The sequence below is a fragment of the Lepus europaeus genome, chromosome 11, assembly GCF_033115175.1.
Source record: "Lepus europaeus isolate LE1 chromosome 11, mLepTim1.pri, whole genome shotgun sequence".
In the NCBI taxonomy this organism is placed as follows: Eukaryota; Metazoa; Chordata; class Mammalia; order Lagomorpha; family Leporidae; genus Lepus; species Lepus europaeus.
Genome location: NC_084837.1, coordinates 99,681,749 through 99,693,769, shown reverse-complemented (window position 1 = coordinate 99,693,769; position 12,021 = coordinate 99,681,749).

The window sequence follows — 12,021 nt, the reverse complement described above, 5'->3', positions numbered from 1 at the left end:
TGCACTTGCCTAACGAAAAGACTTTGCTTTTCTCCAAAACCATTTTTACTGTGATTTTCTCAGTGCATTGCATAGAAATTACACACCACTTTGTCCGGATATGACCTTAATGAAAGTGAAAAAGTATCCGGATTTGTTTTGGCTAACTCAATCCCAGCTATTAATACAGCCTCAGTGTGTGTGTTTTCTGGATATTATCAACGGACTTTATTGTTTTGAATGTTTTTTATCGGAGAACATTTTATTTTAAGCTTGGATACAGTAATTGGTTCCACATGGAGACACCAGCTCTACACATTCGTATTTCTAGGGAGAAAGCTAGAGGAACTGTGAGAAATAAACATGATATTTCTGTCTGTATTGATGACATTTTATGCACTTGCCTAACGAAAAGACTTTGCTCTTCTCCAAAATCATTTTTACTGTGGTTTTCTCAATCCATTGCATACGAATTCCACACCAGTTTGTCCGGATATGATTCGATGAAACAGAAATATACTGCTGAGTTTTGGCTAACTCAATCCGAAACATTGTGAAAGCCTGTGTGTTTGTGTTTTCTGGATATTATTGATGGACTGTATTGTTTTGAATGTTTTTATCAGGCAACATTTAATTTTGCACCTCAGAAACACTAATTGCACTTGCCTAACGAAAAGACTTTGCTTTTCTCCAAAACCATTTCTACTGTGATTCTCTCGGTCCATTGCATACGAATTCCACACCAGTTTGTCCAGATATGACTGGATGAAACCGGAAATATCCGGTTGTGTTTTGGCTAACTCAATCCCAGATATTGCTACAGCCTCTGTGTTTTTGTATTCCTGATATTATCCACGGACTTTATTGTTTTGAATGTTTTTTATCGGGGAACATTTAATTTTGTGCTTGGAATCGGTAATTGGTTCCACATGGAGACACCAGCACTACACATTCGTATTTTCTAGGGAGAAAGCTAGAGGAACTGTGGCAAACAAACATGATATTTCTGTTTGTATAGATGACATTTTATGCACTTGCCTAACGAAAAGACTTTGCTTTTCTCCAAAACCATTTTACTGTGATTTTCTCGGTCCATTGCATACGGATTCCACACCAGTTTGTCCGGATATGACTGGATGAAACAAGAAATATCCGGTTATGTTTTGGCTAACTCAATCCGAAATATTGTGATAGCCTCTGTGTTTGTGTTTTCTTGATATTATCGATGGACTTTATTGTTTTGAATGTTTTTTATCAGGGAACATTTAATTTTCTACCGTTGAAACACTCATTGGTTCATCAAGGGGACACCAGCTCCACTCATTCGTATTTTCTAGATAGAAAGCTAGAGGAAGTTCGGCAAACAAACATGATATTTCTGTTTGTATAGATGACATTTTATGGACTTGCCTAAAGAAAAGAGTTTGCTTTTCTCCACAACCATTTTTACTGTGATTTTCTCGGTCCATTGCATACAAATTCCACACCGGTTTGTCCAGATATGACTGGATGAAACCGGAAATATCCGGTTGTGTTTTGGCTAACTCAATGCCAGATATTGCTACAGCCTCTGTGTTTTTGTATTCCTGATATTTTCCACGGACTTTATTGTTTTGAATGGTTTTTATCAGGGAACATTTAATTTTGTGCTTGGAATCACTAATTGGTTCCACAAGGAGACACCAGCGCTACACATTCGTATTTTCTAGGGAGAAAGCTACTGGGACTGCGGCAAACAAACATGATATATCTGTTTGTATAGATGACATTTCATGCACTTGCCTAACGAAAAGAATTTGCTTTTCTCCAAAACCATTTTTACTGTGATTTTCTCAGTGCATTGCATAGAAATTACACACCACTTTGTCCGGATATGACCTTAATGAAAGTGAAAAAGTATCCGGATTTGTTTTGGCTAACTCAATCCCAGCTATTAATACAGCCTCAGTGTGTGTGTTTTCTGGATATTATCAACGGACTTTATTGTTTTGAATGTTTTTTATCGGAGAACATTTTATTTTAAGCTTGGATACAGTAATTGGTTCCACATGGAGACACCAGCTCTACACATTCGTATTTCTAGGGAGAAAGCTAGAGGAACTGTGACAAATAAACATGATATTTCTGTTTGTATTGATGACATTTTATGCACTTGCCTAACGAAAAGACTTTGCTCTTCTCCAAAATCATTTTTACTGTGATTTTCTCAATCCATTGCATACGAATTCCACACCAGTTTGTCCGGATATGATTCGAAGAAACAGAAATATACTGCTGAGTTTTGGCTAACTCAATCCGAAACATTGTGAAAGCCTGTGTGTTTGTGTTTTCTGGATATTATTGATGGACTGTATTGTTTTGAATGTTTTTATCAGGCAACATTTAATTTTGCACCTCAGAAACACTAATTGCACTTGCCTAACGAAAAGACTTTGCTTTTCTCCAAAACCATTTCTACTGTGATTCTCTCGGTCCATTGCATACGAATTCCACACCAGTTTGTCCAGATATGACTGGATGAAACCGGAAATATCCCGTTGTGTTTTGGCTAACTCAATCCCAGATATTGCTACAGCCTCTGTGTTTTTGTATTCCTGATATTATCCACGGACTTTATTGTTTTGAATGTTTTTTATCGGGGAACATTTAATTTTGTGCTTGGAATCGGTAATTGGTTCCACATGGAGACACCAGCACTACACATTCGTATTTTCTAGGGAGAAAGCTAGAGGAACTGTGGCAAACAAACATGATATTTCTGTTTGTATAGATGACATTTTATGCACTTGCCTAACGAAAAGACTTTGCTTTTCTCCAAAACCATTTTACTGTGATTTTCTCGGTCCATTGCATACGTATTCCACACCAGTTTGTCCGGATATGACTGGATGAAACAAGAAATATCCGGTTGTGTTTTGGCTAACTCAATCCAAAATATTGTGAAAGCCTCTGTGTTTGTGTTTTCTTGATATTATCGATGGACTTTATTGTTTTGAATGTTTTTTTATCAGGGAACATTTAATTTTCTACCGTTGAAACACTCATTGGTTCATCAAGGGGACACCAGCTCCACACATTCGTATTTTCTAGATAGAAAGCTAGAGGAAGTTCGGCAAACAAACATGATATTTCTGTTTGTATAGATGACATTTTATGGACTTGCCTAAAGAAAAGAGTTTGCTTTTCTCCACAACCATTTTTACTGTGACTTTCTCGGTCCATTGCATACAAATTCCACACCGGTTTGTCCAGATATGACTGGATGAAACCGGAAATATCCGGTTGTGTTTTGGCTAACTCAATGCCAGATATTGCTACAGCCTCTGTGTTTTTGTATTCCTGATATTTTCCACGGACTTTATTGTTTTGAATGGTTTTTATCAGGGAACATTTAATTTTGTGCTTGGAATCACTAATTGGTTCCACATGGAGACACCAGCGCTACACATTCGTATTTTCTAGGGAGAAAGCTACTGGGACTGCGGCAAACAAACATGATATATCTGTTTGTATAGATGACATTTCATGCACTTGCCTAATGAAAAGAATTTGCTTTTCTCCAAAACCATTTTTACTGTGATTTTCTCAGTGCATTGCATAGAAATTACACACCACTTTGTCCGGATATGACCTTAATGAAAGTGAAACATATCCGGATTTGTTTTGGCTAACTCAATCCCAGCTATTAATACAGCCTCAGTGTGTGTGTTTTCTGGATATTATCAACGGACTTTATTGTTTTGAATGTTTTTTATCGGAGAACATTTTATTTTAAGCTTGGATACAGTAATTCGTTCCACATGGAGACACCAGCTCTACACATTCGTATTTCTAGGGAGAAAGCTAGAGGAACTGTGAGAAATAAACATGATATTTCTGTTTGTATTGATGACATTTTATGCACTTGCCTAACGAAAAGACTTTGCTCTTCTCCAAAATCATTTTTACTGTGGTTTTCTCAATCCATTGCATACGAATTCCACACCAGTTTGTCCGGATATGATTCGATGAAACAGAAATATACTGTTGAGTTTTGGCTAACTCAATCCGAAACATTGTGAAAGCCTGCGTGTTTGTGTTTTCTGGATATTATTGATGGACTGTATTGTTTTGAATGTTTTTATCAGGCAACATTTAATTTTGCACCTCAGAAACACTAATTGCACTTGCCTAACGAAAAGACTTTGCTTTTCTCCAAAACCATTTCTACTGTGATTCTCTCGGTCCATTGCATACGAATTCCACACCAGTTTGTCCAGATATGACTGGATGAAACCGGAAATATCCCGTTGTGTTTTGGCTAACTCAATCCCAGATATTGCTACAGCCTCTGTGTTTTTGTATTCCTGATATTATCCACGGACTTTATTGTTTTGAATGTTTTTTATCGGGGAACATTTAATTTTGTGCTTGGAATCGGTAATTGGTTCCACATGGAGACACCAGCACTACACATTCGTATTTTCTAGGGAGAAAGCTAGAGGAACTGTGGCAAACAAACATGATATTTCTGTTTGTATAGATGACATTTTATGCACTTGCCTAACGAAAAGACTTTGCTTTTCTCCAAAACCATTTTACTGTGATTTTCTCGGTCCATTGCATACGGATTCCACACCAGTTTGTCCGGATATGACTGGATGAAACAAGAAATATCCGGTTGTGTTTTGGCTAACTCAATCCAAAATATTGTGAAAGCCTCTGTGTTTGTGTTTTCTTGATATTATCGATGGACTTTATTGTTTTGAATGTTTTTTTATCAGGGAACATTTAATTTTCTACCGTTGAAACACTCATTGGTTCATCAAGGGGACACCAGCTCCACACATTCGTATTTTCTAGATAGAAAGCTAGAGGAAGTTCGGCAAACAAACATGATATTTCTGTTTGTATAGATGACATTTTATGGACTTGCCTAAAGAAAAGAGTTTGCTTTTCTCCACAACCATTTTTACTGTGACTTTCTCGGTCCATTGCATACAAATTCCACACCGGTTTGTCCAGATATGACTGGATGAAACCGGAAATATCCGGTTGTGTTTTGGCTAACTCAATGCCAGATATTGCTACAGCCTCTGTGTTTTTGTATTCCTGATATTTTCCACGGACTTTATTGTTTTGAATGGTTTTTATCAGGGAACATTTAATTTTGTGCTTGGAATCACTAATTGGTTCCACATGGAGACACCAGCGCTACACATTCGTATTTTCTAGGGAGAAAGCTACTGGGACTGCGGCAAACAAACATGATATATCTGTTTGTATAGATGACATTTCATGCACTTGCCTAACGAAAAGAATTTGCTTTTCTCCAAAACCATTTTTACTGTGATTTTCTCAGTGCATTGCATAGAAATTACACACCACTTTGTCCGGATATGACCTTAATGAAAGTGAAACATATCCGGATTTGTTTTGGCTAACTCAATCCCAGCTATTAATACAGCCTCAGTGTGTGTGTTTTCTGGATATTATCAACGGACTTTATTGTTTTGAATGTTTTTTATCGGAGAACATTTTATTTTAAGCTTGGATACAGTAATTGGTTCCACATGGAGACACCAGCTCTACACATTCGTATTTCTAGGGAGAAAGCTAGAGGAACTGTGACAAATAAACATGATATTTCTGTTTGTATTGATGACATTTTATGCACTTGCCTAACGAAAAGACTTTGCTCTTCTCCAAAATCATTTTTACTGTGGTTTTCTCAATCCATTGCATACGAATTCCACACCAGTTTGTCCGGATATGATTCGATGAAACAGAAATATACTGTTGAGTTTTGGCTAACTCAATCCGAAACATTGTGAAAGCCTGTGTGTTTGTGTTTTCTGGATGTTATTGATGGACTGTATTGTTTTGAATGTTTTTATCAGGCAACATTTAATTTTGCACCTCAGAAACACTAATTGCACTTGCCTAACGAAAAGACTTTGCTTTTCTCCAAAACCATTTCTACTGTGATTCTCTCGGTCCATTGCATACGAATTCCACACCAGTTTGTCCAGATATGACTGGATGAAACCGGAAATATCCGGTTGTGTTTTGGCTAACTCAATCCCAGATATTGCTACAGCCTCTGTGTTTTTGTATTCCTGATATTATCCACGGACTTTATTGTTTTGAATGTTTTTTATCGGGGAACATTTAATTTTGTGCTTGGAATCGGTAATTGGTTCCATATGGAGACACCAGCACTACACATTCGTATTTTCTAGGGAGAAAGCTAGAGGAACTGTGGCAAAGAAACATGATATTTCTGTTTGTATAGATGACATTTTATGCACTTGCCTAACGAAAAGACTTTGCTTTTCTCCAAAACCATTTTACTGTGATTTTCTCGGTCCATTGCATACGTATTCCACACCAGTTTGTCCGGATATGACTGGATGAAACAAGAAATATCCGGTTGTGTTTTGGCTAACTCAATCCAAAATATTGTGAAAGCCTCTGTGTTTGTGTTTTCTTGATATTATCGATGGACTTTATTGTTTTGAATATTTTTTATCAGGGAACATTTAATTTTCTACCGTTGAAACACTCATTGGTTCATCAAGGGGACACCAGCTCCACACATTCGTATTTTCTAGATAGAAAGCTAGAGGAAGTTTGGCAAACAAACATGATATTTCTGTTTGTATAGATGACATTTTATGGACTTGCCTAAAGAAAAGAGTTTGCTTTTCTCCACAACCATTTTTACTGTGATTTTCTCGGTCCATTGCATACAAATTCCACACCGGTTTGTCCAGATATGACTGGATGAAACCGGAAATATCCGGTTGTGTTTTGGCTAACTCAATGCCAGATATTGCTACAGCCTCTGTGTTTTTGTATTCCTGATATTTTCCACGGACTTTATTGTTTTGACTGGTTTTTATCAGGGAACATTTAATTTTGTGCTTGGAATCACTAATTGGTTCCACATGGAGACACCAGCGCTACACATTCGTATTTTCTAGGGAGAAAGCTACTGGGACTGCGGCAAACAAACATGATATATCTGTTTGTATAGATGACATTTCACGCACTTGCCTAACGAAAAGAATTTGCTTTTCTCCAAAACCATTTTTACTGTGATTTTCTCAGTGCATTGCATAGAAATTACACACCACTTTGTCCGGATATGACCTTAATGAAAGTGAAAAAGTATCCGGATTTGTTTTGGCTAACTCAATCCCAGCTATTAATACAGCCTCAGTGTGTGTGTTTTCTGGATATTATCAACGGACTTTATTGTTTTGAATGTTTTTTATCGGAGAACATTTTATTTTAAGCTTGGATACAGTAATTGGTTCCACATGGAGACACCAGCTCTACACATTCGTATTTCTAGGGAGAAAGCTAGAGGAACTGTGACAAATAAACATGATATTTCTGTTTGTATTGATGACATTTTATGCACTTGCCTAACGAAAAGACTTTGCTCTTCTCCAAAATCATTTTTACTGTGGTTTTCTCAATCCATTGCATACGAATTCCACACCAGTTTGTCCGGATATGATTCGATGAAACAGAAATATACTGTTGAGTTTTGGCTAACTCAATCCGAAACATTGTGAAAGCCTGTGTGTTTGTGTTTTCTGGATATTATTGATGGACTGTATTGTTTTGAATGTTTTTATCAGGCAACATTTAATTTTGCACCTCAGAAACACTAATTGCACTTGCCTAACGAAAAGACTTTGCTTTTCTCCAAAACCATTTCTACTGTGATTCTCTCGGTCCATTGCATACGAATTCCACACCAGTTTGTCCAGATATGACTGGATGAAACCGGAAATATCCGGTTGTGTTTTGGCTAACTCAATCCCAGATATTGCTACAGCCTCTGTGTTTTTGTATTCCTGATATTATCCACGGACTTTATTGTTTTGAATGTTTTTTATCGGGGAACATTTAATTTTGTGCTTGGAATCGGTAATTGGTTCCATATGGAGACACCAGCACTACACATTCGTATTTTCTAGGGAGAAAGCTAGAGGAACTGTGGCAAAGAAACATGATATTTCTGTTTGTATAGATGACATTTTATGCACTTGCCTAACGAAAAGACTTTGCTTTTCTCCAAAACCATTTTACTGTGATTTTCTCGGTCCATTGCATACGTATTCCACACCAGTTTGTCCGGATATGACTGGATGAAACAAGAAATATCCCGTTGTGTTTTGGCTAACTCAATCCAAAATATTGTGAAAGCCTCTGTGTTTGTGTTTTCTTGATATTATCGATGGACTTTATTGTTTTGAATATTTTTTATCAGGGAACATTTAATTTTCTACCGTTGAAACACTCATTGGTTCATCAAGGGGACACCAGCTCCACACATTCGTATTTTCTAGATAGAAAGCTAGAGGAAGTTTGGCAAACAAACATGATATTTCTGTTTGTATAGATGACATTTTATGGACTTGCCTAAAGAAAAGAGTTTGCTTTTCTCCACAACCATTTTTACTGTGATTTTCTCGGTCCATTGCATACAAATTCCACACCGGTTTGTCCAGATATGACTGGATGAAACCGGAAATATCCGGTTGTGTTTTGGCTAACTCAATGCCAGATATTGCTACAGCCTCTGTGTTTTTGTATTCCTGATATTTTCCACGGACTTTATTGTTTTGACTGGTTTTTATCAGGGAACATTTAATTTTGTGCTTGGAATCACTAATTGGTTCCACATGGAGACACCAGCGCTACACATTCGTATTTTCTAGGGAGAAAGCTACTGGGACTGCGGCAAACAAACATGATATATCTGTTTGTATAGATGACATTTCACGCACTTGCCTAACGAAAAGAATTTGCTTTTCTCCAAAACCATTTTTACTGTGATTTTCTCAGTGCATTGCATAGAAATTACACACCACTTTGTCCGGATATGACCTTAATGAAAGTGAAAAAGTATCCGGATTTGTTTTGGCTAACTCAATCCCAGCTATTAATACAGCCTCAGTGTGTGTGTTTTCTGGATATTATCAACGGACTTTATTGTTTTGAATGTTTTTTATCGGAGAACATTTTATTTTAAGCTTGGATACAGTAATTGGTTCCACATGGAGACACCAGCTCTACACATTCGTATTTCTAGGGAGAAAGCTAGAGGAACTGTGACAAATAAACATGATATTTCTGTTTGTATTGATGACATTTTATGCACTTGCCTAACGAAAAGACTTTGCTCTTCTCCAAAATCATTTTTACTGTGGTTTTCTCAATCCATTGCATACGAATTCCACACCAGTTTGTCCGGATATGATTCGATGAAACAGAAATATACTGTTGAGTTTTGGCTAACTCAATCCGAAACATTGTGAAAGCCTGTGTGTTTGTGTTTTCTGGATATTATTGATGGACTGTATTGTTTTGAATGTTTTTATCAGGCAACATTTAATTTTGCACCTCAGAAACACTAATTGCACTTGCCTAACGAAAAGACTTTGCTTTTCTCCAAAACCATTTCTACTGTGATTCTCTCGGTCCATTGCATACGAATTCCACACCAGTTTGTCCAGATATGACTGGATGAAACCGGAAATATCCGGTTGTGTTTTGGCTAACTCAATCCCAGATATTGCTACAGCCTCTGTGTTTTTGTATTCCTGATATTATCCACGGACTTTATTGTTTTGAATGTTTTTTATCGGGGAACATTTAATTTTGTGCTTGGAATCGGTAATTGGTTCCACATGGAGACACCAGCACTACACATTCGTATTTTCTAGGGAGAAAGCTAGAGGAACTGTGGCAAACAAACATGATATTTCTGTTTGTATAGATGACATTTTATGCACTTGCCTAACGAAAAGACTTTGCTTTTCTCCAAAACCATTTTACTGTGATTTTCTCGGTCCATTGCATACGGATTCCACACCAGTTTGTCCGGATATGACTGGATGAAACAAGAAATATCCGGTTGTGTTTTGGCTAACTCAATCCGAAATATTGTGATAGCCTCTGTGTTTGTGTTTTCTTGATATTATCGATGGACTTTATTGTTTTGAATGTTTTTTATCAGGGAACATTTAATTTTCTACCGTTGAAACACTCATTGGTTCATCAAGGGGACACCAGCTCCACACATTCGTATTTTCTAGATAGAAAGCTAGAGGAAGTTCGGCAAACAAACATGATATTTCTGTTTGTATAGATGACATTTTATGGACTTGCCTAAAGAAAAGAGTTTGCTTTTCTCCACAACCATTTTTACTGTGATTTTCTCGGTCCATTGCATACAAATTCCACACCGGTTTGTCCAGATATGACTGGATGAAACCGGAAATATCCGGTTGTGTTTTGGCTAACTCAATGCCAGATATTGCTACAGCCTCTGTGTTTTTGTATTCCTGATATTTTCCACGGACTTTATTGTTTTGACTGGTTTTTATAGGGAACATTTAATTTTGTGCTTGGAATCACTAATTGGTTCCACATGGAGACACCAGCGCTACACATTCGTATTTTCTAGGGAGAAAGCTACTGGGACTGCGGCAAACAAACATGATATATCTGTTTGTATAGATGACATTTCATGCACTTGCCTAACGAAAAGAATTTGCTTTTCTCCAAAACCATTTTTACTGTGATTTTCTCAGTGCATTGCATAGAAATTACACACCACTTTTTCCGGATATGACCTTAATGAAAGTGAAAAAGTATCCGGATTTGTTTTGGCTAACTCAATCCCAGCTATTAATACAGCCTCAGTGTGTGTGTTTTCTGGATATTATCAACGGACTTTATTGTTTTGAATGTTTTTTATCGGAGAACATTTTATTTTAAGCTTGGATACAGTAATTGGTTCCACATGGAGACACCAGCTCTACACATTCGTATTTCTAGGGAGAAAGCTAGAGGAACTGTGACAAATAAACATGATATTTCTGTTTGTATTGATGACATTTTATGCACTTGCCTAACGAAAAGACTTTGCTCTTCTCCAAAATCATTTTTACTGTGGTTTTCTCAATCCATTGCATACGAATTCCACACCAGTTTGTCCGGATATGATTCGATGAAACAGAAATATACTGTTGAGTTTTGGCTAACTCAATCCGAAACATTGTGAAAGCCTGTGTGTTTGTGTTTTCTGGATATTATTGATGGACTGTATTGTTTTGAATGTTTTTATCAGGCAACATTTAATTTTGCACCTCAGAAACACTAATTGCACTTGCCTAACGAAAAGACTTTGCTTTTCTCCAAAACCATTTCTACTGTGATTCTCTCGGTCCATTGCATACGAATTCCACACCAGTTTGTCCAGATATGACTGGATGAAACCGGAAATATCCGGTTGTGTTTTGGCTAACTCAATCCCAGATATTGCTACAGCCTCTGTGTTTTTGTATTCCTGATATTATCCACGGACTTTATTGTTTTGAATGTTTTTTATCGGGGAACATTTAATTTTGTGCTTGGAATCGGTAATTGGTTCCACATGGAGACACCAGCACTACACATTCGTATTTTCTAGGGAGAAAGCTAGAGGAACTGTGGCAAAGAAACATGATATTTCTGTTTGTATAGATGACATTTTATGCACTTGCCTAACGAAAAGACTTTGCTTTTCTCCAAAACCATTTTACTGTGATTTTCTCGGTCCATTGCATATGGATTCCACACCAGTTTGTCCGGATATGACTGGATGAAACAAGAAATATCCGGTTGTGTTTTGGCTAACTCAATCCGAAATATTGTGATAGCCTCTGTGTTTGTGTTTTCTTGATATTATCGATGGACTTTATTGTTTTGAATGTTTTTTATCAGGGAACATTTAATTTTCTACCGTTGAAACACTCATTGGTTCATCAAGGGGACACCAGCTCCACACATTCGTATTTTCTAGATAGAAAGCTAGAGGAAGTTCGGCAAACAAACATGATATTTCTGTTTGTATAGATGACATTTTATGGACTTGCCTAAAGAAAAGAGTTTGCTTTTCTCCACAACCATTTTTACTGTGATTTTCTCGGTCCATTGCATACAAATTCCACACCGGTTTGTCCAGATATGACTGGATGAAACCGGAAATATCCGGTT